Source organism: Capsicum annuum, chromosome 1, assembly GCF_002878395.1.
Source record: "Capsicum annuum cultivar UCD-10X-F1 chromosome 1, UCD10Xv1.1, whole genome shotgun sequence".
Classification (NCBI taxonomy): Eukaryota; Viridiplantae; Streptophyta; class Magnoliopsida; order Solanales; family Solanaceae; genus Capsicum; species Capsicum annuum.
Window position 1 is genome coordinate 117125288 of NC_061111.1, and position 2167 is coordinate 117127454.

Here is a 2167-nt window from a genome sequence, read left to right on the forward strand (position 1 = left end):
TGTTAAACGAAATGTGTGAAATCTTCAAGAGGTAAGTTTTCTGATTTTCAATTTGATTATGTTATCTAGATTATTATGTAAGTTATATTGATCTCGTAGAATTGTTGCTTCCGTTGTGCATATTCTAACAGTTCTGAGGGCCCGTTTTATGATCTACTTTTAGAGTTAGTTTTATGTTCATTTCAAGCTTCATGAATTTCGAGCCAACTAGGGTCGGTCCCAGTGACTCTTGAGTATGTTTAGAGGTTTCTCTGGACTTAGTAGGTGCATTCAGTTGATTAATACATTTCAAAAAAAATTATTTAATATTGATAGTATTGAGTTTGTTTTACCTATTTTATTTCAGACATGAAATAACGATTTCCGCTTATGAGTTTAAGATATTTAAAATATATATTTATAGTGTTATACTAGATACCACAGGTTAGCTCGGGCTAGTTGGTTAGCTCGTACTAGTTATAGGCCTAAGCACCATGTGACAGTTAGGAGTAGTCTCGAGATGTTATAATCACACTATCCATAACAACCACCTACCACCACTAATTATCTCTATAATCATAACAATTACCATCACCAACACCACCATTATTGTCTCGCCTCTACCATTATAGCAACAGTTATTATCAACCACTATTATCGGTTGCTACCATATCTACAAACTCTATCATTGTAATTATATTCACTACTACCACCACCACCACCATCATTATTAATCATATTATCTTTTTTAATCACTAGTACCCCACCATCAACCACCTCTGTCAGAACAACTACCATCGCCGCTAATCATTATTGTTAGTTGCTTTCATATCCACCACCTCCATTATTATAATTATATCTATGGCCACCATTGTCATTGTAATCACTGTTTCCACCTCCACGATCACTATCGTTTATTACCACTACTGTCATTGTAATCACGACTTCCACCTCTACCACCACCATCACTATCATCTATTACCACTACTACGATCAATCGTTATTATCGACCACCTTAACCATCATAATTAGTACAGCCACAAACTAACACCAATACATAGCCAATCAACATACATTCTTTCACCACCACGGCACCACTATCAATACTGCTAACTATTAATATCAATCAACTTTACCACCACAACAACCAACCGTCACCATCACGTCATTTACTGCAACACTAACCACCTCCACCATCACAACTAGCACTATTATAATTACTAGTCATTAACACTAATCATTACCACTATCACCACTATCGATTATGTCCACCGTAATTAGCAAAAATAAATGCTTATTTTTAATAAAATTTATATATTATTGATATTTAATTGCTTTTTGTTAAGTTTATTTATTATTTTTATAAATAAATAAATTACACATATTCAGATGCTGAAAAAGAAACAATCTTAGTGTTTAAATATAAAGATAACATCATAGTGCTAGACATGCATTCAATTTTAGATATTTAATCTAATGAAAACAAAAGAGACCATAATTGTCATTAGGGATGTTAATGTTTTTTTCAAAAAAAATCGACTAAACTAATCGAACCATATTGAACTAATTTATAGGTTTCTTTTAGTAAAATCAATGACTTTTTATATTACTACTACATATAAGTGTCAGTTAGCTGAAAGCCCAAGCAGACAGCTGGCGGTTGTCATGCCTGCTTTCAGTTGCTTGCTTGCTCCTTGATTTATTATATCATCCCTGATTAATTATTATATGTTATTTACGTATTAAAAATTAATAATATTTAATTAAAATAAATAAAATAGACATTTATGACATGTTTGCTTTAGCTGCTTCTACAGTAATTTTACTATCACCCCTAATTAGTTATTATAAGTCATCTATGTAATAAAAAATTAATAATATTAAATAAAAAATAGACATGAATTGATTAATTAACTCTTGATGTTTTAAATTAATTTGTCATCTTATATGAGGCTAACTTAAATTATTTTCTCTAGTATTTTTTATAGCAATTTTGTTATATCACTTCTAATTAGTTATTACAAGTTATTTAAGACATGTATGCTTCGCTATTTGGTATTTGATTGACTCTCGAAATTATATCAGTGTTGCTTAAATTGGAATAGAAGAAAAAGTATTACAAATCGGCAATAATTAAGACCTTAATTTATTTTTAAAATATAATTGACTATCAATACCACAAAAGTTT